The 26,601-nt window shown below is 41.6% G+C and overlaps 1 protein-coding gene, 1 long non-coding RNA gene and 3 other non-coding genes across 7 annotated transcripts in view; 2 read left to right on the forward strand and 3 right to left on the reverse strand.

Annotated features, from left to right (window-relative positions):
* LOC133545573 (zinc finger protein OZF-like) overlaps positions 1-26,601 on the reverse strand; it is a 538,609-nt gene that overhangs the window by 67,484 nt on the left and 444,524 nt on the right. The gene's annotated exons all lie outside the window — the stretch shown is intronic.
* On the reverse strand, positions 1,235-10,456 carry LOC133545606 (uncharacterized). Of its 2 annotated transcripts, XR_009804880.1 has the most exons (3): positions 10,050-10,456; positions 2,194-3,778; positions 1,235-1,475 (listed from the first exon to the last, which is right to left on the reverse strand). It is a non-coding gene; the product is annotated as an uncharacterized LOC133545606 (long non-coding RNA). The 2 variants fall into 2 exon arrangements; XR_009804881.1 differs by lacking the exon at positions 1,235-1,475 and having other exon boundaries at positions 1,662-3,778.
* trnad-guc (transfer RNA aspartic acid (anticodon GUC)) lies at positions 17,911-17,982 on the reverse strand. Its single transcript has one exon. It is a non-coding gene; the product is annotated as a tRNA-Asp (tRNA).
* On the forward strand, positions 23,409-23,480 carry trnah-gug (transfer RNA histidin (anticodon GUG)). Its single transcript has one exon. It is a non-coding gene; the product is annotated as a tRNA-His (tRNA).
* Positions 23,808-23,880, forward strand: trnai-gau (transfer RNA isoleucine (anticodon GAU)). Its single transcript has one exon. It is a non-coding gene; the product is annotated as a tRNA-Ile (tRNA).

Raw genomic sequence — 26,601 nt, forward strand, 5'->3', positions numbered from 1 at the left:
GCAGCAGCTCAACACAACACATGACAACAGAAGCTGATGGAGACCACTGTGGAGGATCACAAGCAGACAAGCTCTTAGCTCCACTATCAGATAGTGAGGACACAACGTCACACTCTCCTGACACTGATGATGAAGACTCTGAAGATGATAAGACATGTCACACTGACAACACTCACTTCAATTGTTCTCACTGTGACAAATCCTTTCATTCCCTTTACGGTTCAAAGCCATATCGCTTTGAACCGTATGCAAGCGACACGACAGCCAGCGACATGAGAGAAAGCGAGGACGAATTCGGCAATCGCCTTCTAACCAACGATTGGTATGTGTTTGTTTGGCATGAAAGGAAACAAACTAACAACTATGAACTAGGTTTACATTCTTTGTAATTTGTTTGCTTCGGTTTTCTGCACATTTTTGTGGGATGATCTGGTGTTGAAAACTGGGCTCTGGGTGATATCCGCAATGTACGATTATCGGGTTGACTTTATTTTCCATTGTCTCTAATTACATTCACAGGAGTTCTATATTTTCAATGCGATCTGATTTACACCACCAAATTTTCTTTTTCTGCGACCTGTTGATAAGTATGACCAGGTATTACTAGCATATGAAATACATTTGGCTACAACATGCACTTTGAGAGTGCATACAGCCAATTTCAGGCGCGCTAAGAACATCAATCAATCATCAATCAATGATTATTTATATAGCCCTAAATCACTAGTGTCTCAAAGGGCTGCACAAACCACAACACAAACCACAACGACATCCTCGGTAGAGCCCACATAAGGGCAAGGAAAACTCACAACCAGTGGGACGTCGGTGACAATGATGACTATGAGAAACCTTGGAGAGAAGACCGCATATGTGGTGTTGGGTATGGCTTGGCAAAGATGTCCGTAGAGTTCTGCCATCTTGTGGCGTTTTGAATATTCGCGAAACATTTCCCAGCCCAACAAGACAATATCAAGCTTTCAAGTTGCACTGAACTGCTCTTGAAGTGACACAAAATAAAAGTCAGTAGTTTCTAAAAACCTTGCTTCACTTGTTAATTTGTTTCTACTCATACAGTGTCTTGATTTTAATTGATATTCTTTTAAATCATATATTATAAATGTGACCAAACAAAGGTAAAGGGCAAATATTAACCATATATATTTTTTATACTGCTTGTAATTGGGATAAGGTAAACATCTGTTCATTATTTTAACATAAAATGTTTTGTGAGGCAGTAAAAGTCACAAAATGCAATGGGTCCATCAGACCCACAAACACTGGCTCAGTAACAACAATATGAACACCACAGAAGGGTTAAGTGGTACTGAATTGACTTCCGTGATTCCGGATGGCTTCCTGCTTGTTGGGTTTTTCGAATGCGGCACACATTGATGGTGGGTTGTCTGTTCTTCGTAGAGGCTTCTCATTACTGCTGGCCAAAAAACAGACAGCATCCTTCAGATGGTCAACATATTCTGAAGAGATAACATTGTAAACTTTTCACTTTGTATATATGAACTCCAGCTGTCTGATACTCAATTTTAATAAATACCGCATATTGCAAAATTCAGTTACAAATTGGTCGGCTACATCTTGTTTATCTGACAATTCAATTCATTTGCCTGGATTATGGAAAATGAGAAGTGGGAACAGAAGCAATATCCGTGTTTGATACATTTCACCTGTTTATTGGAGATAAGGGGGTACCCAGGACAAAGAAGAAATAAAAACAAATAATGGTCTGATGCTGTTACGTTCCCAGATGGCTCAAAGTCTAGGGATCGTAGGGGAACGCAACATAAAAGTGTAAAAATCAAATAAGTTGTAAATTAAAAATACCAAAGCCAAAAATTGAAAACAAAAACTAGTGTATTGAAAAGTAACCATGGGGGTGGGAGTTACAACAAAGACACGACACCAGCCTAGCTTGGGAATACAGGTGCTGTCAAAGAAATGAACAAAACATACCAAAAATACCCTCTAGAAAAGAAAGGTAAGCTGACTAAACTAAAGCTATTTAATTAGTTTAAACCAAATACCTACCTAACTACTCCAACCAAAGAGTGGGTCCAAAACATACAAGGGTGACAGCCACCAATAAGCCTGGTGTCTCTATACACAAACAAATCCTATGTGTGTAGTGTATAGAGGCCTCTGTCTAACCTTTCCCAAGATTAGGCCGCAGATACTTACAAATGTTGGAAGGTCAAACAAAAAGGAAGACAACAAAACAGGTGGCACAAGTTTAGCAAAAAGCTTAGAAAAAATGATTACAAAACAAAGTAGCGCCAAAGAAAAAGTAGCGTCTCTCAAAACTCAACACAGCATGTCAGAAAAATAATTTCTCAATCCAGTGGTGAACAGGTGGTTTTAAGCAGGTCAGGAGGATAAATGGTGGACCGGGATTGGCTGGCTGATCAACAGATGAAATGAGGAGCAGCTGGGAACAGGAACCGTTTGATTGGCAGCAGAGGTCATGATTGAGTGTGACCTGTTCAAACAAAAGAAGAAAAAAACACAAAAACAAACCACCACTACGTGGAACGTAACAGATGCACGAAAAATGATAAACTTCCGGTATGTTCGTGGTGCCAGTATCTTTTTCACTGTATGTTCTCCTTTCTTGTACTTTGGGCGGTTGATTTTGTACTTGGCGATGCCTTTCTTGGTCACTGCCTGTTCTCGTCTGGCATTCTCGTTGAAGTGTAAGGCAGACAGCATGAGTCTGAATAATAAAATAACATGAAACCCCAATCGGCATATACTGCTACAAATATATATGTATGTACATTTATATTAGTACTGGCTAGACAATTTTCCATTCCTTGTTAGAAAGTCCAGCAGTTTGTGGATAATTAACAATTTTTCATTCCCTGATAAGAGAAGTACAGTAGTTTTGGAGCGAAATGGTTCACAACAGCATGATACGACTCCAGACTTGAAGTCTGCTGCCCTGTGGATAACATCCTGACATCTTTCAGTAGTGCCTTTTTAGTAAAGGGGAACATTATCACAATTTCAGAAGGGTTAAAACCAATAAAAATCAGTTCCCAGCGGCTTTTTTTATTTTTCTACGTTTTTTTCAAAATTTTACCCATCCCGGAATATCCCCAAAAAAAGGTTTTAAAGTGCCTGATTTTCGCTATCTGTGAAGCCACCGTCCATTTTCCTGTGACGTCATCCAGTGATGCCACTACAAACAAACGGGTAGCACAGAAAGATATAGCGACATTAGCTCGGATTCAGACTCTGATTTCAGCGGCTTAAGCGATTCAACAGATTACGCATGTATTGAAACGGATGGTTGGAGTATGGAGGCAGATAGCAAAAACGAAATTGAAGAAGAAACTGAAGCTATTGAGCGAATAGCTATCGACGCTATTCGGCCATGTCTGCCTTAGCATCGCCTGTAAAATGTGCCGACCAAACGTTCGGGACTTTCGCATCTTGTGACCCTGAATCAACTTAAATCTGTCGATTGGTAAGTGTTTGTTTGTCATTAAATGTGGGTGGAGGGAAACGCTGGATGCAAATATAGCTACAAATGTACATACAGCTAGCCTAAATAGCATGTTAGCATCGATTAGCTGGCAGTCATGCCGCGACCAAATATGTCTGATTAGCACATAAGTCAATAACATCAACAAAACTCACCTTTGTGATTTCGTTAACTTTATCATTGAAAATGCATCTGCAGGATATCCATACATCTCTGTGCCATGTCTGCCTTAGCATCGCCGGTAAAATGTGCGGACACTCCGGCACATTCGATGGGGGTCTGGCGGAAGATTTGTTTGACTTGAGAAATGTCCAGATTCACTTAGTAAGTTCACATGAAATTAACAAAACAAGTTATTATATGAATTGGCCTGAAAACAAACACACTGCTCTTTACAACATTATCCACAGGAAAATAAGACCACTTTTGACAAGGGGTGGGCAATATGGCCTAAAATGTATATTGCCATAAATCCCTTGCTGCCTGAGTGCAGCTGGGATAGGCTCCACGCCCCCTGTGATTATAATGTCAGTTACTGATGTATAAACTTGGAGAAAAGATTAGATCGTTTACAGTGTAAATCTGTATTCTGTATTGTTGTCTCCGCTATGACGCCATCTTGTGGTCGAGTTCGCTCACTCCGAGTGCTTTGGTTTGAAAGTGTATTTCTTTTTGCGTTGTGCCTTGAACCCAAAGTAAGGTTTCGTCATTAATGTCGCCAAGCAACGTTTGTAAGTGTAACCGGGATTTCCACTAGATCTGGAACGGCGGCGCCATGGCGACAGACTCTTTCCGTTTTTGTTTCCAAGTCAATGTGTCAGTTTCCACCACCTGGCTTTTATATTTAGCGGTCGCCACAACAAGGCTATTCAATTGAGCTAAAATCTGCTCGTGTGGGACAGGAGGTCATGCATAAACAAAAATAAATGATCAAGTTTACTTTCAAAGTAAAAAAAATATGTTTAAGGCGAATGGTATTTCACACTTTAAAAAGTCCTAATGGACATGAAAGCAACTTGTCAAAAGGTTTTCAGACCTAATTTCACCTCCTTGACACAATTGGACGAAAACATGGTAATTTTAAAAGGCTTAAAATTAAAGAATCATAGAACAGGCATATCCCGTGCAGCTGTATGGGGGCCTGTACTACAGTGTTGTATTAAAATGACTATTTCCATCTCCAACATTAAAGTGAATGTCATTAACACTACTGCACACAGGAAAACGTGTGGAGGAGTATTGCAACTAGCCGAAACAAAGATTGTGAATGAGTGACAAGAGGCTCGCTTTGTTCATGTAAGTCTACTGTGGAATAAACATGCTCAGGTGCTGAGAGCGATGCACAGAGTGAGACCTCTAAGTCCAGTTTAAAATCCACAGACCAAGAAGGAAACACACTGACATAGCAATCTATTGATGACTGCAAGAATGAAGTTATTAGGTTTATTTTCATTTATATCGGTCCCGGGCTACAATTGCATGAATATTTTAATGCCTCTGGGCATCGTATTTAATGCTTTTTAATACCATTTAAGGCCTTAATTTAGGCCTTCAATGACTTTTACTGCTTTTTAATGACCCACAGAAACTCTGCTAAAGCTCTTAAATTTATACAAATGTGGACTGATCAATGCAAAAATCGACAGTAACAACACCAAGTATAATATCAGTATAAGGTCGATACAGTGGTTTGATCAATATTTTTAATTATATATAATTTTATTATCGTTTACAAACTCAGTAAAAAGGAAGACTTTAAGGGCATAAACCAAATGATTTAATTCAGAGCCATATTTAAATATTTAATTGATATTGGCGTGGCGCAGTGGAAGAGTGGCCGTGCACAACCCGAGGGTCACTGGTTCAAATCCCACCTAGAACCAAACCTCGTCACGTCCGTTGTGTCCTGAGCAAGACACTTCACCCTTGCTCCTGATGGGTGCTGGTTGGCGCCTTGCATGGCAGCTCCCTCCATCAGTGTGTGAATGTGGAAGTAGTGTCAAAGCGCTTTGAGTACCTTGAAGGCAGAAAAGCGCTATACAAGTACAACCCATTTATTTATATTTTAACACCACCATCCTGTGTTTTTGTTTGATTATGATTTGAACAAAAATTGACTCATTCAATGATCTTAAAAATTGTAAATATCAGTATCCGCATTGGTATGACTGATACTACCCCTACAACTACTTGCTACTGGATTGATATCTAAATTTGTAGTATCACCCAAAACTAAAGTATGAAATAACAAAACCAGTGCTTATTACATTTGAACAAAACAGAATAAGTGATTATTACATTTTAACAGATGTGTGGATAGAAACACGGTACATTAGAAATTTCCTAAATAAAGATATTGTTAATGGAATTATTGAGATGTCTCTACGATGTATTAACGATTTTTACGAGATTTTGATAGAAGTTAATACATTCTGAGGCCAGTGTGGCTCACTTGGCAGAGCAGCAATGTCAGCAACTCGACAGTTACAAGTTCAATCCTAGTCACTGCCGTTGTGTCCTTGGGCAAGGTACTTTAACCACCTGCTCCCTTTCCCACCCACACTGGTTTAAATGTAACTTAGATAATAGGTTTCACTATGTAAAGCGCTCTGAGTCACGAGAGAAAAGAGCTAAACAAATATACTTCACTTCACTTAAAAGAGAACCCCACTTTTTTTATTTTACCTATCAAGAACACACGTTTTGTCTTTTTTATGCATTCTAAATAGTAAATAAATGTGTTTGAAAGTCTACGAACAATAAAGGCTATTAGAGTCAATGTATTCTGCCAACAAAGAACTTAAAAAACATCCAAACGCCTCCATTAGGTTTTATGTACATGCAGTAGGTATATATTGGTAGGTTGGTAATGCATGGCATCCTGCCAGCTGCTATGCTGACAGTTATTTTAGTAGGTGTCATTAAAGACAAGGCTGGTAAGGTAGGGACTATGGACAATTATCAACCTATCGCCTGAGCCAGCATGCTATCTAAACTGCTGGAAAATGGGATAACATACAGAGTTGGGGATTTTTTTTGCACCGCCGACAACCAATTTGGCTTTAAGAGCAAGTACAGCACTGACTTGTGTATTTATGCTTTACAAGAAGCAGTAGACTGCGATGAGGTGGCGACTTGTCCAGGGTGTACACAGCCTTTCACCCGATTGTAGCTGAGATAGGCACCAGCGCCCCCCGTGACCCCAAAGAGAATAAGCGGTAGGAAATGGATGAATGGATGGAAGAAGCAGTAGAAAAATTCAGAGCGCAGGGCCCTACAATGTTGGTAAGGTTTATTGATGCATCTAAGGCATTTGAAAAAGTCAACCATCTCAAACTCTTCACCAATCTGAGGCATAAGGGTGTTCTGGGTATATTTTGGCATATTGGTAAGACAGGCAGACAAAGCAGATAAAATGAGGGGAATAGATTATCCTCTCCCTTTAGAGTTGGCAATGGGATACGACAGGGTGGGCTTCTATCACCAGGCCTATTTAGCCTGTCTATGGATGACCTGTCAAGGCAGTGGGAGAATGCAGAACAGGATGCATCATGGGGAACAGCTTAATCAACCACTTTATGTACGCTGATGATTTGGCCATTATATCTCCCGGTAGTGCAGGGTTCCAACAGCTTCTAAAAGGGGAACATTATCACCAGACCTATGTAAGCGTCAATATATACCTTGATGTTGCAGAAAAAAGACCATCTATTTTTTTAACCGATTTCCGAACTCTAAATGGGTGAATTTTGGCGAATTAAACGCCTTTCTATTATTCGGACTCGGAGCGATGACGTCACAACGTGATGTCCCATAGGTAGTCATTTTCTCAAACATATTACATACACAAAGTGAAATCAGCTCTGTTATTTTCCGTTTTTTCAACTGTTTTCCGTACCTTGGAGACATCATGCCTCGTAGGTGTGTTGTCGGAGGGTGTAACAACACGATCAGGGACGGATTCAAGTTGACTTAAGTGGAGTGTGCATCGATTAGCACGGCATGCTAATCGATGCTAACATGCTATTTAGGCTAGCTGTATGTACATTTGAAACTATATTTACACCCAGCCTTTCACTCCACCCACATTTAATGCCAAACAAACACTTACCAATCGGCAGATTTAAGTTGCTCCAGTGTTACAAGATGCGAAAGTCCCGATCGTTTGGTCTGCACATTTTACCGGCGATGCTAAGTGCAGCCATGGCACAGAGATGTATGGATATCCTGCGACACTCAATCGTTGGTTAGAAGGCGATCGCCGAATAGCGTCAATAGCTATTCACTCAATAGCTTCAGTTTCTTCTTCAATTTCGTTTTCGCTATCTGCCTCCATACTCCAACCATCCGTTTCAATACATGCGTAATATGTTGAATCGCTTAAGCCGCTGAAATCCGAGTCTGAATCCGAGCTAATGTCGCTATATCTTGCTGTGCTATCCGCCATGTTGTTTGTATTGGCATCACTGGATGACGTCACAGGAAAATGGACGGTGGCTTCACAGATAGCGAAAATCGGCACTTGAGGCCTTTTTTCAGGATATTCCATGATGGGTAAAATTTTGAAAAAAACTTAGAAAAATAAAATAAGCCATTGGGAACTGATTTTTTTTGGTTTTAACCCTTCTGAAATTGTGATAATGTTCCCCTTTGACATATCGTCCCACTATGGAGTCAAGTTTGACAAAGAGTTTGGTAATGATATGTAGGACCAAGGAGGATCAACATCTTATCATCATCAATGACAAGATGGAGGATGATGCTGACATGCTTCGACAGAGAAGAATGCTGTATGTCCAAGCCAATATGCTGTTGAGAAAATGTCATTACTGCTCTGATGAAGCGAAGGTGTACTTGTTTAGAGCTTACTGCACCCCTATGTACACAGCACCCCTCTGGGTGAGGTTCAAGAAAGAGAGCTTGCACAAACTCTAGGTTGCATATAATAACTGTCTCAGAATCCTGCTCAGAAAGGCCAGGGGTAGTAGTGCCAGCAAGCTTTTTTGTGATTTAGGGATAAACACCTTCCACGCCACCCTGAGAAAACTGATGTTTTAAGTTTATATGTAGACTGCAGGGGCCCGAGAATGGTTTTATTATACAGATAACCAATCGTAGGTGTAGTTCTGTTAGATACAAATCCTATATATGGAAACACTGGTATCTGTGCCTCACAATATGAAGGTCCTGGGTTCGGTCCTGAGCTCGGGATCTTTTCTGTATAAAGTTTGCATGTTCTCCCCCTGAGTGAGTGGGTTTCCTCCGGGTACTCCGGCTTCCTCACACCTCCAAAAACATGCACTTGGGAATAGGTTGATTGGCAACAGTAAATGGGCCCAGGTGTGTGAATGTTGTCTGTCTATATGTGTTTGCCCTGTGATGAGAAGGCAACTTGTCCAGGCTGTACCCCACCTTCCACCCGAATGGAGCGGAGATAGGCTCCTGCACCCTTCGCGAACCCGAAAGGGACAAGCGGTAAAAAAATGGATGGATGGATGCTGTCTGTACCTTTAATAGAATGTGTAGAAGCATTTTTAAGTATATTTTTATTGCTGCTTATATTTATTTATGGTATGTTTTTTTTTTTTTTACTGGATATGCACAAGCATCAATATAAGTTTATTCTACAAATGGACTGGCATAGGAAACTTATTTTTACGGGTAGTTAAATTCAACAGAACAAGAACAACCACGCGGTTGCAAGTACCAGACGTATATACTGTCGTGATCAAAATTTTACATACACTTGTAAAGAGAATAATGTCATGGCTGTCTTGAGTTACCAATAATTTCTACAACTCTTATTTTTTTGTGACAGAGTGATTGGAGCACATACTTGTTGGTCACATAAAACATTCAGGAAGTTTGGTTCTTTTGTGAATTTATTATGGGTTTACTGAAAATGTGACCAAATCTCCTGGGTGAAAGGTATACATTCAGCAATGTTAGTATTTGGTTACATGTCCCTTGGCAAGTTTCACTGCAGTAGGGAACTTTTGGTAGCCATCCACAGGCTTCTGGGAAGCTTCAGGTCGAATTGTTTGGCCACTCCTCTTGACAAAATTGGTGCAGGTCAGCTAAATTTGTTGGTTTTCTGACATAGACTCGTTTCTTCAGCATTGTCCACACGTTTAAGTCAGGACTTCGGGTAGGCCAGTCTGAAACCTTAATTCAAGCCTGATTTAGCCATTCCTTAACCACTTTTGATGTATATACTGCACATAAACACTGATGTATATATACTTCTGACCCAGCTGATTTGGTCACATTTTCAGTAGACCCATAACAATTTCATAAAAGAACCAAACATCATGAATGTTTTTGTGACCAACAAGTATGTGCTCCAATCACTCTATCACAAAACTACAAGAGTTGTAGAAATTATTGAAAAATCAAGACAGCCGTGACATTATTTTCTCTACAAGTGTATGTAAACTTTTGACCATCCTCACAAGACAACCAACTTTCTTACAAACAAAATATATTTAAAAATAGTGTTAATAATCACACATAAAGTTAGTAAAGATGTGAGAGTAAGAAGTAAACAAACCTGTTCTGTGTAACACAACTTGATGATGTTTCTTTTAATAAACATCCAGTAGTTGATGTCGCTCGTCCTCCTCTGTGGTGGACAAAGTTCCTCCTCGTACTTTGATATCGTTCTTTCGCACATTTTCACACAATCACAACACTTTACACTCACATTAGTTCCCTACTTAGCGATGTTTAAATAACTTCCGCGTCTCTTTGTTAGCAGCTAACAAGCTAAGCTAACTAGCCAGCTAAACTAGCTGCAAGCTATCTTAAGTGAAGCTATCAAACAGGAGAAGTGTCAAAGTGCGCTCAGACTAATGTATCCGGCTACAAACAATTATTAACCGTGTGTACTCAATCAAACAACATATATGTAAGAATACAGAAATATAATGCCCGCGTTTAGGACTTCTCCGTCAGACGCCATCTTGCTTTATCACCCGATCGGTCCACGCATGCGCGTATGTGACGTCGCCTCCGCCGACTTGTTTTGCCACACTTACTTACCATGGTTCTTTTGTCCATCCATCAATCCATTTTCTACCGCTTATTCCCTTTTTGGTGTCACGGGGGGCGCCGGCGCCTATCTCAGCTACAATCGGGCGGAAGGCGGGATACACCCTGGACAAGTCGCCACCTCATCACAGGGCCAACACAGATGTTCTTTTGTGTCATCTGTATTTCAATAACAATGTCATCATAAACCACTACATACAAAACAAACGTTATCAAAAATACGGTGTTCATTATGAAACCGCACAGATCTGCACACAAATCTGAAAGATGGGTTCAGCAGCCTTAAATGGAAAATAAATTGATGTTTTACTATTTTATAATAATCTATTTATTTCAGAATTCTGAGAGTTTAAATAAATAATTTCAATTACAAAAGTTGCTAAAAAAAATGTTTAGTAGTCAATTAAGTCTTTTTTCACCAAATGAACTCCTTTGTGTTTGGAAGAATGGTGTTGTGGTTTACTAAGGACGTGACGGCAAACGGACACCAGATGGCAGTAATGTCCAAAGATTTATTCTTCCATCCATCCATCCATTTTCTACCGCTTATTCCCTTTTTGGTGTCGCGGGGGGCGCCGGCGCCTATCTCAGCTATAATCGGGCGGAAGGCGGGGTACACCCTGGACAAGTCGCCACCTCATCGCAGGGCAAACACAGATAGACAGACAGCATTCACACTCACATTCACACACTAGGGCCAATTTAGTGTTGCCAATCAACCTATCCCCAGGTGCATGTCTTTGGAGGTGGGAGGAAGCCGGAGTACCCGGAGGAAACCCACGCATTCACGGAGAGAACATGCAAACTCCACACAGAAAGATCCCAAGCCTGGATTTGAACCCAGGACTGCAGGACCTTTGTATTGTGAGGCAGACGCACTAACCCCTCTTCCACCGTGAAGATTTATTCTTATACAAAGTAAATATATATATATATATATACATATATATATATATATATATATATATATATATATATATATATAATACTGAATATAATAATAATATAACAATGCTAATAAACTAGAGAATGATGTGTGTGTCAAAAACCCAAGAGTGTGTGTTGTAAGACCATGTGTGTATAGATTAACTCAGCGTTTCTCAAAGTGGTGGGGAATAGAGACATGACAGGTGGGGTGCGAGAAACGGGAGGAGATTCCACTTTAATTTCTTTTTTTTTTTTATTCTTAGATTTTTTTTTTACAACCCCGTTTTCTATACAAACTGGAGTTCTCACCTGAGCGCCTTCGCACGGTAAGCAGCCAGTTGGACTTTTCCTTAGGATCATAAAGTGTGTGTGTGTGTGTGTGTGTGTGTGTGTGTGTGTGTGTGTGTGTGTGTGTGTGTGTGTGTGTCTGTGGCCCCCATTGTTTTTTTTAATTCATGAAACGGGTCAAAATGGCTCTTTGAGTGGTAAAGGTTGCCGACCCCTGTCATAGACAAATTAAAAAAAAGTCGTTTTGCTTTACAAGTGGACGAAGCTACTGACAGCAATAAAGACTGCCTGTTCATCACGTACGTCCGCTTTGTGAATGGCAAGTCATTGTGCGAGCATTTACTGTTTTGGAAATACCTAAAACATAGAGCCACTGCTGATGAGCTGTTCAAGATAATAGACAGTTTCCTCAAAGAACACGACCTTAAATGGGAAAACTGTGTGGGCTTTTGCTCTGATGGCGCACAGACCATGGCATGGTCAAGAAACGGGCAGCAGGCTCTAATAAAGAGGGTTGCGCCAAATGCGCATTGGACACACTGCGTCATTCACCGGGAAGCACTCGCGTCAAGGCAGCTCAGCCCCGAACTCAATGACGTTTTAACAGATGTTGTGAGCGCGGTAAATTTATCAAAACACGAAAAAGTGGCACTTTTAATTTATTTATTATGGAACATGATGCAAGTTATTTGATTTATTATTGAACTTGATGCAAGTTATTTGATTTATTATTGAACTTGATGCAAGTTATAACACTTTTATTTGAGTTATTATTGAACTTGATGCAAGTTATAACAGTTTTGTTTTATTTATTATTGAACTTGATGCAAGTTATTTGATTTATTATTGAACTTGATGCAAGCTATAACACTTTTATTTGATTTATTATTGAACTTTATGCAAATTATAACAATTTTGTTTTATTTATTATTGAACTTGATGCAAGTTATTTGATTTATTATTGAACTTGATGCAAGTTATTTGATTTATTATTGAACGTGATGCAAGTTATTTGATTTATTAATGAGCTTGATTCAAGTTATAACACTTTTATTTGATTTATTATTGAACTTGATGCAAGCTATAACACTTTTGTTTTATTTATTATTGAACTTGATGCAAGTTATTTTATTTATTATTGAACTTGATGTAATGTTATGTTATTGAGTTTGAGTGTATACAACTTGATGTTCAATAAATTTGAAAATGTTAAGCTTGGCATTAGCATTCTGTTGGGGCGATGGGGGCAGGTGGGGCTTGAAAACTCCCCCTTGTCCAAAGTGGGGGATGACAAAAAAAGTTTGAGAACCACTGGATTAACTGGAGTGTCTTTCCAAAGTGTTGGAGGTGCGTGTTGAGGGACGCGATGCAGTCCAATAAGGGCAAGACAGGCAGGGTAGTCCGTGCAAGGAAGCGAGGAGTCGAGGGACGAAGGAAGCAATCCGAGGACGAAGGAGATCCGGGGAAGAGTGAGATGCACAGCTCACTTTGCAGGTGACGGAGAGTTCTGCGGGGACACGGGAAAAGACACTGAGAACCACGGAGAGACTGAACACAACGAAAACAGGATTTGTATAACGCAGGATGATCGCTTACTGTACTTCAACAGAGAACTAAGTTCCCGCCAGGATCCCTGGGTCCACTGGTCTTTTAAGCAGCTCACGTCATCAGTCACAGGTGTGGACTGCGGCCAGCTGCGCGGTCCGCTTGACGAGCGCGGGGGCGTATCCGGGTGCGCTGTCAGCGGGCCCTCTGGGTGGAACCGCAGCGGAGGGAAGATGCAGACCGATTGTGACGCAACAAATGGAAGCTTTCAAGCTATGACAATTTGTTTTGTTCCACATAAAATACAGCAAAGAAGAAATTGAAAATAATAGAAAATCGTAAAATGCTGGAATTAGAATATTTTGAACAAAAGCCTATATATATATTGTTTTGTATATTTTTTTTATTTGCAGGTCGTACTTGATGATGCCTTCAAATAATGAAATACTTTTATCACTCAAGAAGTGCATCAGCGACCAAATACCTTTTTCAAACCATTGCTGTACAAAGATGGATTTGTTTCTCATTTTAATATAACAACAATTCCATAGTGGAGTATTGTGTGTGATGAAAATTGATTGTAACTAATTGTAAATTAGTTTCCAGTACAACAACACTTGCTGGTAGGGATGTGTACCGTTCACTTTTCAACCGATACAGCACAGATTCCGGTACCCCGAAATCGATACCTGTTCTCAACGTTTTAACTTTTTGGTGCTTTTGTGTGTGGTAAAAATATTGTTTGTGATAATAAATCTCAATTTTTATTGCAACCTTTAAAATGATACTGTAATGATAACTGTTGTCCTTTAATTACATCTTGTTTAATTATTATCATATTATCATTTACAAGAAAGTGTATTTACAGTTGCAAGTCCAATACGCTAGATGACAGTTGTTATCTGTCCGTCAAATTCATGACGTCACTAAAGGGGTTGGCTCAAGGCCAAGTGTCAGTCTACTTAGGGAGGAGCTGGGATCCTGCACAGGTCTTGCTGAGTAGAGGTGCAACAGTTTTTGACTGTGCCAGGCTTGTATTTGTATTTTCCATTTTTGTTACAAAGTGAGTTTTGTAATGAGACTTTATGATAATACATATTGTTGTTAAACATGGACACAATTCTGGACATCAATTATTAGCTTGCTGCAAACGTCTGAACTTGCTTCATTTATATTCGGCAACCAGTAGCAGTAATAGTTCAGGACTTTACCGCTACATTAAGTCAAAAACTTCCTCACTGGTACGCGAGTTGTTTATAGGGAAGCAACAATAATACAAAAATTGCCATTGTTAAAATGTATGCACACAAATATTGACAAATCCAATGCATTGGTGACTATTTGACTTGACTTGCGCGTGGGTTGACTTTTCCAAATGGAGGAGGAGGGAGCACACACCTGCACTGATGAACATAAACAGCCACAGGAGGACAGTGTGGCTCAACGTGACAATGATGGACAAGGGGTTGAGGGGTTGAGGGGAAAAAACGTGTGGTAAAAACGACACTCAAGACTCTAGGTCACAAAATTGAAAGTTTGCAGGGAGAAAGAAAATCAAAGTTGCAAAGACTCTCAACGCTGAAAGAGGGGGTCATTGTCGTGTTAAATGACGAAACACGTTCACATGATCGAAAGGAGGAATTGAGCAGGTTTATGGATTTACTGTATATCATGCAATGGAGTAGGTTTGATTTTGAGATTGGTGGGGACACAAAAGTGCTCCAAGGCAGCACTCTGAAAGTTTACTTTTTTTTTTTTTACATTAGCAATCATAATTTCACGTCATGCAGATGTTATAGGGTAAAGCAACTAAAATGAAAGCAAAGGAGACAACTTGGAAGAGTTCTCATCTTTACTCTTTAGTGTAGGGTTGTAGTGCAACTGTGCATCATACTGTCGATTAACATAGCCTACTGTCCATCAACAACATCAGAAATACATTCATGCAATACAACATTGTAAATAAACATAAATGAACTGTAATAATCTTTCCCCAACTTGTGTTTAAATCACTCACAATTTTTCCCTTCAACTGCTTCTTTCTATTGCTGCTTTTGTACTGTAAATATGTTTGTCACTAATACTCAAATACAAGCAGATTAGTGTCCACTGGTTGTTCCTATTTGAAAGAGCCAAACATATGCCTCCGCCGGTCTGTCACAGAAATGAACTGCTGGCCAAAAATATGTTGAGGCATGACAGATACATTAAGGACAATGACCATAGAGCTTGATGGTACAGTTACTGCCTGAGCAAAAAGGCTTTTACTAAATATGAATATTACTTCGTATTAATGAATTATATTTTAGCATTGTAAAATCACATGATCATTTAGTGAGGGTTTATTGTATTTCCACCACTTTGGTTTTTTCAAACCGTTGCTCACTTTTACACAAATACATGAAACTAAATAGTAATTTCAAAAATAAAACGGAAAGGTGAAATCCGGCAATGTGATTGGCTGTTAACCGTTGTTTAAATATTCTAAAGCCTTATCACAGCGTAGGCTATCACTCCGCCTCAGGCACGCATAAGTGGTATGCATGGAAGTTGTTGTCATGTATCCATGACAACGGACTGTTGCAGTCCGTAGTAAAAGAGAGCTGATGTTTTTACGATGTTAAAATACGGACTAAAGTAGTTGAATTCACATGTTTAAGGTTAACTTTCACCTCCGGGGAGGGTTAACAATGGTAAAGGGGATTGACCATTGACTTTCACCTGAAAAAAAGCGGAGGAAAAGACGAGATGCAGTGCTAATTTGGAGCCAACGTCTGGATAAGTGGGACTATTTTTTCCACAGTGAGGCTATTTTGTTGGATAATATGTATTTCTGGTTGAATGAAACTACATTAAATTGATTGAGTATTCCTATTTCATAATGCCTTTATTTGTAACCATTTTATAAAAGAAATTTGGCGTGACACTCTCGTCCGCTCGCTAGCAACTAGCATGTAGGCTAGCTTTTACAAGCAGAAGGAGTGACAGCGAAGACAGCCAATCACACGTAAGTTAGCATGAGAGCGGCAACCGATCAGGGAGCGATATTTAGGTTAGAGGCGTGACTTCTAGCAGAGACCCACATTTAACCCTTTCTGTGCCATAATCATTGATTAAACATTACGGGCAGCGTATTGATAGTGACTACACAGTAGCGGCTGGATATTGGTAGGGACGTGTCCCTAGCGTCCCTACCCAATTGTAGGCCCTTGATATCATGCAACCAGAAAAGTGCACAAAACTTTGTTGTCTCTGTTGCCAGATGATGAGTATACTAAGCATTAGACATGGTACAAAGCAAACATGTTGAATTTTGATGGTTTCCTTGACAAGATTGACAGGTTTATGTATTCTCAAAATGATGATGACAATGATGATGAGGTTGAAAATGAGGTCACATTAAAAACCAAGAGTGTAAGTGGAACCTAGCGGATAACTTTCACATAAAACACTCAAGATGGCAGAGAATAGCTTCTATCTATCGACCTCTGGGTTATGGGGCCAGCATGCTTCTGCTGTGCCACTCTGCTAACTGTATATGCTTCCTAGCTTTATGGAGGCGTAGATTAACATACCATCGCTTGGGACAAGCAGTAGAAAATGGATGGATGGGTGTTTTCCTGGTGAGAAACCTATCTGTTTTCTGAGACGAAAATAATTTGTCCTTGTCAAATAGTACTAATGCACACCAAAGTAGAGGCGTTTGTTTCTTCCGCAGAACTGGACTTCCAACAGTTGAGGTACCGACACTGTGGACTTAAAAAAGATTAAATGCTGACAAACTTTTCAGTAAGAAAAGGTTCAAATCCCTTCCAATCTTTTATATATATCTGGTTTCAAATTATTCCCATCCATCCATCCATTTTCTGATGCTTATTCCCTATAAGGTCGCGGGGGGCGCTGGTGCCTATCTCAGCTACAATCGGGCGTAAGGCAGGGTAGACCCTGGACAAGTCGCCACCGCATCGCAGGGCCAACACAGATAGACAGACAACATTCACACTCACATTCACACACTAGGGACCATTTATACGCAAAACTGAATTTGAGTCACTAACTCTAATAAACAATTTTCCCTTTTTGATATTCTGTTATGCATCCTAATTTCGAGGAATGCAACAAACGGTAGCAAAGTACTTTAATATCTGTACGACTGTGCAGTATCTCCGGGTCCAAGCAATACAACATTACGGGACTCTCGCTACTATATTGGATCCACTATGGACTGGACTCTCACTATTATGTTGGATCCACTATGGACTGGAATTTCATAATATCATGTTCGACCCGCTCGACATCCATTGCTTTTGGTCTCCCCTGGGGAGGGGGGAGTGGTGGTTGCCCACATATGCGGTCCTCTCCTAGGTTTCTTATAGTCACTGTTACCGACGTCCCTTTGGGGTGAGTTTTTCCTTGCCAGTATGTGGGCTTTGTACCACGGATGTTGTTGTGGCTTGTGCAGCCCTTTGAGACACCTGTGATTTAGGGCTACATAAAAAAACATTGATTGATTGATACAATTTTCAGAGAGGGATACTGTATTCACTGCTCAAAGTTGAAAAATATGTTTACTGATAAAAAATAATAGTAACCAAAATCACCTCCCCGTCAGGGAATCGAACCCCGGTCTTCCGCGTGACAGGCGGAGATACTGTCCACTATACTAACGAGGACTGCATTTCCTTGTGTTTTCTAAAGGACAAACAAACGATCCAAGCCTATCCCTGCCACGCCACAACCAAAGTGATCCCATGTCATGTGTTTTCTGTCTCATAATGCCGATAAATTGATCATAAAACGTGTTTACGGTGGTTGTGTGGCCGACTGGTCTAAGGTGCTGGATTTAGACTCAAGTCTCTCAGGAGTTATGGGTTCAAATCCCACCACAGCCATTTCTGTTCTGGTAACCCACTTGTTTCTTTGCTGACCTAAGCAATTAGATCTAGCTTGGTCCTCATTTGGAATGCTCAGGAAAACTTGTGGAAATCAGGCCAAAACTTTAGCTTGAGAGTTCTTTACGCTAGGAATGTGATCAAAAAGAACACAACCCGGGGTGAAGATGCGTGCAGCAGTCCAAATACAACATAAAATGAGTGAAAGTGTAAATATACCATGTTTTATCACCTAAATAATTTTTTTACGTATGCAGATCACAAAGGCTTTTGGTCTGACTTTCCCACACAGTTATAAGGATGAAGCCCCAGGATAGTGAAAAGGGTAGACTTTCCAAAAGAGAAGTGGATTCATAAGGTCCATGGCATCTGTGCCAGAAACAAAAATGCAAAAATGTATTCATCTTCAACATCAATTATTCAATATAGCAAAGGACAGTTTTGTTTCATTGACTTGGTATGGTTAAAAGGTGGATATGTATGTTTTTGTCAACCTGTCTTCTGAAAATCTGCACCCCTACCGTAGACATTCAGGCCACTTGTATTTGTTCCTGTATTCGGATCACACCGCAGTGACGTATCGCTGGTCGGCACGGAGCCACTTGCAGGAGGGAGATGGCCTGTCTGGTGACATTGTGTGGAAACAACAACCTCAACCTCAACACAGACTACACTAAGGAGTCAAAAGAGGACATGAGAAAGGAACGTCTGTTCGTTCTTGATAGAGTTGTATACTTTTTTCAAGTCCAAGTCCATATTCCTGCAGGAGTTTCCTAAGACACAAAAGTTCCCGCTCAAAGACTTTTGCCAAACACATTTCTGACTTTGTACAACTGACATGGTGTGGGGGCTTCGTGCATCCGACAAAAAGGCAGGCAGAAGGCAAGTGTCGGGAATAGCTGTCATCTCCCTGGTGGTCTAGTGGATAGGATTCGGCGCGCTAACCGCCGTGGCTCGGGTTCAATTCCCAGTCAGGGAAACACTGTCAACCCTGACTGGCAGCAATTAATTTATTTTCCATCTCTTGTTTGTGCTCATTGGATGCAGAACATTAAAATTGACATTTTCAAAAAAGGCAACAGGAAAATTGTTAAACTGTTCTTCGGCGTGAAGTCTGCACACTTGGTGTTCTTATCATGACGTGAAAATGAACAGTGTAAGTGAAACCTCGCGGATTCCTTTCACCTTAAACACTCAAGATAGAGGATAGAGTCAATCTATCAACCTCTGGATTACGGGGGGGAGCACGCTTCTGCTGCGCCACTCTGCTAACAGTATGTGCTCCCTAGCTTTATGGAGACGTAGAGTTAAATACCATCGCTTAGGGACAAGCAGTAGAAAATGTATGGATGGATGTTTTCCTGGTGAGAAACTTGTCTGTTTCCTGAGGCGAAAATAATTTGTCCTTGTCAAATAGAACTAATGCACCCCAAAGTAGAGGTGTTTGTTTCTTTTGCAGAACTGAACTTCCAACCTTAGAAGTACCGACACTGTAGACTTAAAAAGATTAAATGTTGACAAATGTGTCAGTAAGAAAAGGTTCAAATCCCATCTAATCTTTTGCATTAATTCTTGGTTTCAAATTAATCCGCAAAACTGAATTTGAAAACTTGTTATGCCTCCTAATTTTGAGGAATGCAACAAACGGTGGTTAAGTACTATAATATCTGTAGGACTGTGCAGTATATCCGGGTCCACGCATCACAATTTTCAGAGGGGATACTGTGGTCACTGCTCAAGGTTGTACAATCAATCAATCAATCAACCAACCACTGTATCTTTTGTTACTCTGGTGTATCAAGTATAGATTTTGGGCTTCTGCCGATTGGGGGCGGAACTCTTCACTCTGCCACTCATTCACAGACTTTAGGTATTAGGTGGGTATTTATTGTCATTGCAACAAGTACAACAAAACTTTGTTTTCAGAACAAACCTATTCAAGATTAGACAAACAAACAGTATATAGGGTTACAGAACAAGAACGCTGATGGATCGCTATAAGGCGCCCCGTAAAAGATGGGAAAAAGGTAAACGCTGGGGAAGGATGAGTAAAAAAATACAATCCAGACTGGACTTCTAAGGGGGCCCAGTTCGGAGTGAGAAAAAAACTCCATGGCAAAGCACATATACATATTACAACATACATCTAGAGATATCTAGCAACAGAGGGAAGGTAGTTCAAGGTCATGGTGGTAGGTCACAGCTCTCAGGCGCTGACCATCCATTCATCACCCCTACAGGATTTGCGTCGAGAGCGTTGGATTGGGGAACGGGGGGGGGGTGTATGTGTGGCGTATATATTTTTTTGTGGATATGTGTGTGTGTGTGTGTGTGTGTGTGTGTGTGTGTGTGTGTGTGTGTATAAGCCCATAGTGTGTCTCTGTTCCGCGGCCTTGATGTATTTGCCGTTGCTAGTCCAAAGTTCACAAAAAAGGGAGTTTGTGAACTTCTTCCCGCATCCGCCAATCATTTGTGGCACCTTTGGGGTACTTTGAAGACTGCCAGCAACTTCCAATTTGTCGACAAACCAGAGCAACGCTTACTCCAATAAGCAGATGTCCTGTTGTCATAATTCCGAATAAGTGGATATCTTCACGTCGTCGACAGAAAAGGGTCGCCAGGCACGCGGCCCTCATTCTTCTCCCAAGAGTCCGTCGTGTGTCCAGCAACAACCGCTTCGTCACGAGAGCAGGTTCCCCCAAACCCAAGATCTTGTCCATTTTGTTGAGGCCAGTTAAAGAGTTCCAATGTTTAGATTTGGAGAGCAGTGCAAAAAGAGGCAACAAGAAAGTTAAGACAAGACAAAACAAAGAAGCAAGCGGGAGAGGTAAGGGAAAGGAAAGGGGAGCGTCCACCCTCGGTGTGTGCCAGAGAGCTGCTTTAACTAAAACTTTTGACCCAGTGTCGTCCAGCAGAGAAGGCACAAGAGCTAAGCAATTTAAAGCAGGGTAGCGGCTCTGTGTGCGACTACGCCACCCGCTTCCGTACGCTAGCAGCAGAAAGCGGTTGGGAAGACAGAGCCCTCCATGAAGTCTTTCTGAAGGGACTCGGAGCTTCCAATCAGGACCTCCTTGTTCCCTTGGACCTAAATGGCAAATGGTAAATGGGTTGTACTTGTATAGCGCTTTTCTACCTCTTTTTAAGGAGACCAAAGTGCTTTGACAGTAATTCCACATTCGCCCATTCACTCACACATTCACACACTGACAGTGGGAGCTGCCATGCAAGGTGCTCACCAGGACCCATCAGGAGCAAGGGTGAAGTGTCTTGCCCAAGGACACAACGGACGTGACTAGGATGGTAGAAGGTGAAGATTGAACCAGTAACCCTCAAATTTCTAGCAGGGCCACTCTACCAACTTTGCCACACCGTCCTCAACCTACCAGACAACCTAGATGCCCTCATCGCACTCGCCATCCGGATGGACAACCGACTAGCCCAGCTCAAACGACAGCGAGGAGGAGGACCGGCTGCGGCAGAAAGAACCACCTAGCCTTTCGCACCTAGCGGGGCGACCACTCAGCGTTCACACCCGGAGCTATGTCCTCACCTCCGCACTGACCTGGAGGAGGAGGCCATGCAGCTAGGGAGAGCCCAACTGACCCCAGAGGAGCGACGCAAGCGGCTGATGGAGGGGAGATGTTTTTACTGTGGAGAGAGCGGCCAGCTTGTCATTTTGTGTCCAACCAAGGGATCCCAGGTGGCGAGTCACGTTCCGGTGGATCCTCAGATGCCACGCACTCTCACTAAGGTCACGATAACGCATCTCACGGCCAAAGATCTAGAGTTTAATAGACTCTGGGAAAGACGAGAGTCTAATGGACTGGGGTTTAGCTAAGAGACTAGGACTCAAGTCAGAACCGCTAGCTAAAACCATTAGGGCACGGTCTTTCAATGGTAAGGAGCTTTTCACTATCTCAAACATCAGTTAACCTGTCCAAATGAACATTGACTGCCATCAGGAAAAGATTTGTCCGTACTTAATTACTTCACCCTCCCATTCTCTGATCTTGGGGCATCCATGGCTGTACCAGCATAATCCTTGGGTTAACAGGAAAACAGGGAAGATCAGTGAATGGGGAAGGGAATGCACCAAGAACTGTGTTTTTTCTACTGTCCAGGGAAAACGTGTCAAGGAAATTAATTATTTTTCTGCCAATCCTGTCACAGACTCTAAATTTCCGGACCTGATGTCTGTTCCTTCTTGTTATCACCACCTGCGACAAGTCTTCAGCAAGACAAAAGCCCTGTCACTTCCGCCCCACCAATCCTACGACTGTGCAATCGACCTGCTTCCCGGTGCCACTATTCCCAAGGGGCGTCTGTACTCTATCTCTGGTCCAGAAAGGGCTGCCATGAACAATTACATATCGGCATCACAAGAGGCTGCCAGCAGGAGCAAGGTACTTCTTTGTGAAGAAGAAAGACGGGTCGTTAAAACCCTGCATTAATTACAGCCCACTGAATGACATTACCATCAAGAACCGTTACCCTCTTCCCCTCATGTTTTCTGTCTTCAACCATCTTCAACAGGTCAAAATAGTCACCAAACTGGATCCACGCAACGCTTACCATCTGGTTTGGATTAGAGAGGGAGACGAGAGGAAGACCGGATTAAACACACACAGCGGCCACTATGAATACAGGGTCATGCCCTTTGGACTCACCAATGCTCCCGCCGTGTTCCAAGCCATTATCACTGAAGTTCTAAGAGACTTCCTGGACCATTTTGTGAATGTCTACCTTGATGATGTATTGATTTATTCACCTGACAGTGACACCAAGTCCATGTAACTCAGGTTTTAAAGAGACTCTTGGACAATGACTTGTATGTTAACACCACCACAACAGCTGTATGAATATATGGAATGAAGGGAGAGGTCTAGAAAAAAATGTAGGCCACTTTAATTACTGACAAGCCATGCTAGCATGAAGCCTGCTTGTATAAGGAGCGAATCTAGGACAAACTGAAGAATCCAGTTGTAAATCCATTTCATGACCTGAGAATAAAATGACCTGGATGAAGGAGGACGTCCATTGACTTTATTTGTTGGATGAGACAGAAATGTTCCCATAACATTAGGTATTAACACACGGAATGAGATCCAGTTCCATGATGTCGTTCATATAGAATGTCGCTTTAATAGATCGTTTAACATTAGACATCAGGGGAGCAAACACATTATCAATCAGGGAGAGCGGGTACAGCCGTGATCGTATAGTGGTTAGTACTCTGTGTTGTGGCCGCAGCAACCCCGGTTCAAATCCGGGTCATGGCACTTTACCCTTTAAACTGCCTTTTTTTTTTAGCATAGTTCTTTTACACTTGAAGACTTAATTATTAGCCCCCTAAGAAGTTTTGAAAATTTCTGAAAAATCTGCCGAATGTTTGCAATAATTATGACATTCTCGGTAGTAAAACATTCTTCTGAAGCATTTTGGTACATTTTTTAGAGACCCTGAAATGCTCAGTCATGGAGTGTAAGACATTCTTTGCACTAGGCTTTGAGACCCCCTTGAAAAGGCCTCCTTCCACCCCTCAAAAGTCGTCAATAGGGCAGACCTTGGTTACATTTGGATAAGTGAACCCAAAAATCATTCAAATAGCTGAAGTAGCTCAGTTGGGAAAGCGTCAGACTGATGATCTGAAGGTCCCTGGTTTGACCCTGGGTTTCAGCACAAATCTGTGAACTTCTCAATCAATGCTTATTACTAATAAGCCTTCTGTGGCTCTTACAATATTCAGATGGTCTCCCTGACCTGCCAGCCTTGCTGGTGGAATCCTAGCAACAGTTGTTACAAACCTTACCTCCATTTTCAATTTGGACAACCGTTACGTGGTTTAACAGTGTATCGTTCCTTAAGCCAATGTTTGGTCTTTAACTGACCCTTACATTGGGCAGTTTCAAACACAAATTTGTTACCTTATGGGTATTTTTTGGACTGTATAACTTGAAACTGAGAGTAATAAAGCTGGGCTCAGTGTGATGTGAGGGTGCATCCAACACACCTACAGCAAAATATTAACCACAACTTTCATACACATACACTGTCTAACAATTTATGTTTAAGGTATTGAGGTTAAACCTTCAGAAGATCACATTTTAACGCTCTCCCACCAGAGCTAAAGTGGATGTGAGGGATGTTTTCGGATTTCAGTTTTTCAAATGAAATAGAGAAAAAACAATCGCTGTTGAAAACTACAAATACAGTTGAAATAAAGGTTACAATGACTGCTGCAGTGGGGTAAAGGGATGTCTTTGGAGAAGTGTAAGGAGGTTAGTATCAGTCGCCTGAACAGGGACTTGAACCCTGGACCCTCAGATTAAAAGTCTGATTTTCTGCCGACTGACCTACCCATTAACAATGGGTAGATCAGTCGTACCCCAGTCACTTCGTCCAGTTTTGCCCAACATCTGAGAGAACAGCCATGTTGTCAATCTCAGATGAAGGTGAATTAGTCAGCATGTTCAGTGACAAGCTGGGAACTGTCAAAGCTCAAGCTCGCCAATTGCTTGAATCCAAAGCTCATTTTAGACCTTTAAGCCAGTTTTACATCGTCATCAACAAAGAAGGTTTTTACCGAAAAAGAAGCTCCTCTCCCGAAGTTGCCAACTCTTAACTGGATTAGACTTTGACTTCCTTTTTATTGTCATTCAAATTTGAACTTTATAAGAACGAAATTTCGTTGCATTAGCTCTTGGTAGTGCAGGATAAAAAAAAGCAATAAGGTGCAGATATAAATAAATAGATTACTGTACAGATAAATACATTGCACTTTTTCATATGCATCCAGGTTTATGGATGTATTTTATATTCTCTTTTTTATTCCAGCGAGTTAATCCATTTTGGGGGGAGTTGAGGGGATAATTTAATTATGATGCGTTCAAGAGTCTTACGGCCTGAGGGAAGAAGCTGTTACAGAACCTGGAGGCTCTGCTATGGAGGCTGCGGAGCCTCTTCCTAGAGACCAGCAGTGAAAACAGTCCTTGGTTGGGGTGGGCGGAGTCTTTGGAGATTTTTTGAGCCCTGATCAGGCAGCGGCTTTTTGCGATCTTTAGGATAGGAGGAAGAGGAGTCCTGATAATCTTTTCCGCTGTCCTCGCCACTCTCTGGAGAGACTTCCAGTCTGAGGCATTGCAGGCTCCAGTCCAGACAGAGATTCAACTTGCATGCTCCCCAGAATTTTGCCAGAAGCATTTTGCTTCAAATTTTAGTGGAGGTTAGTTGCAACAGGTAGAGCTGGTAAAGGCCCAGGCGGCAAGAAATAGAAGATAACTAGATTTTAAAGTCCAACAGAAGTTTTGGTAGTAAGCCTAATGTAAACTGTGTGTTCCTTTGGCGTAAGATGTGTACAATATACAAGCTGTACTACAGTTAAACAGTCCTTTCTCTAGGACTAGTGGCGCAATGGATAATATGTCTGACTATAGCTCAGAAGATTCCAAGTTCAACTCCTGGCTAGCTTGTTGGTTTTCATTAGTTGAACTGAAACAAAATTCAGGGCCATTTCTTGAGGAATTTTTTTTTTTGCATTTAAAATAAATATCTACTAACTGCAACATGCATTTTTTATTTTTTTGGGGGAATAGTTAACAGCTGTAATTGTGCAATGGTTAATACTCTGTGTTGTGGGCGCAGCAACGCTTGTTTGAATCCGGGTCATAGCACTTTACCCTTTCTTCAAGCTGTTTGATGATTATTTTTGACTTCCCTCTCCCCAGTCACTTCATCGAGGTCTTCCCGGGGGAACCCAAGGCGTTCCCAGGCCAGCCGGGAGACAGTCTTCCCAACGTGTCCTGGGTCTTTCCCGTGGCCTCCTACCGTTTGGACGTGCCCTAAATCCTGAGCAGATCCCCGAACCACCTCATCTGGCTCCTCTCCATGTGGAGGAGCAGCGGCTTTACTTTGAGCTCCCCCCGGATGACAGAGCTTCTCACCCTATCTCTAAGGAAGAGCCCCGCCACCCAGCGGAAGAAACTCATTTGGGCCGCTTGTACTCGTGATCTTGTCCTTTCGGTCACAACCCAAAGCTCATGACCATAGGTGAGGATGGGAACGTAGATCGACCGGTAAATTGAGAGCTTTGCCTTTAGGCTCAGCTCTTTCTTCACCACAATGGATCAATACAGCGTCCGCAATTTGATCCGCCTGTCGATCTCACGATCCACTCTTCCCTCACTCGTGAACAAGACTCTGAGGTACTTGAACTCCTCCACTTGGGGCAGGGTTTCCCCCCCAACCCGGAGATGGCACTCCACCCTTTTCCGGGCGAGAACCATGGACTCTGACTTGGAGGTGCGGATTCTCATCCCAGTCGCTTCACATCCGGCTGCGAACCGATCCAGAGAGAGCTGAAGATCCTGGCCAGATGAAGCCATCAGGACCACATCCTCTGCA

The sequence above is a fragment of the Nerophis ophidion genome, linkage group LG28 (genome assembly GCF_033978795.1).
Source record: "Nerophis ophidion isolate RoL-2023_Sa linkage group LG28, RoL_Noph_v1.0, whole genome shotgun sequence".
Taxonomy (NCBI): Eukaryota; Metazoa; Chordata; class Actinopteri; order Syngnathiformes; family Syngnathidae; genus Nerophis; species Nerophis ophidion.